A 650-nucleotide genomic window follows, 5' to 3' on the forward strand; every position below is an offset into this window, starting at 1 on the left:
AGCAAGGTCGACTCGGAGCGGTCTATGCATCGGGCGCGCTTGGGGCGACTACCAGTGCCAACCCCTTATCCCGCGACGCGTCCGACAAAGAGAACGTTCCAAGGCGGCAGAGGAGGTTACCAGCCGAAGGATGCAGTAGCAATAACAGGTATAGTTCCGCGGCGGCCGAGAAGACTCACCGCATAGGAATCGGGATGCGAGGCGAGGGATGCGGCGGGAAGGCCCCGACGGCTAAACGGAAGAGGCTGCAGGGCCGCCTCGGAATGGTCCAAGCATCGGATGCGATTGGGACGACTACCAGTGCCAACCCCTTATCCCGCGATGCGTCCGATACACAGATAGTTCCAAGGCGGCCGAGGAGCCTCACCGCATATCAATCGGGGTGCGAGGCGAGGGATGGGGCGGGAAGGCCCCAACGGCTAGACGGAAGAGGCTTCAGGGCCACCTCGGAATGGTCCAAGCATCGGACGCGCTTGGGGCGACTGCCAGTGCCAACCCCTTATCCCGCGATGCGTCCGATACACAGATGGTTCCAAGGCGGCCGAGGAGCCTCACCGCATAGCAATCGGGGGTGCGAGGCGAGGGATGGGGCGGGAAGGCCCCAACGGCTAGACAGAAGAGGCTTCAGGGCCGCCTAGGAATGGTCCAAG

The sequence above is a fragment of the Cryptomeria japonica genome, unplaced genomic scaffold, assembly GCF_030272615.1.
Source record: "Cryptomeria japonica unplaced genomic scaffold, Sugi_1.0 HiC_scaffold_141, whole genome shotgun sequence".
Taxonomy (NCBI): domain Eukaryota; kingdom Viridiplantae; phylum Streptophyta; class Pinopsida; order Cupressales; family Cupressaceae; genus Cryptomeria; species Cryptomeria japonica.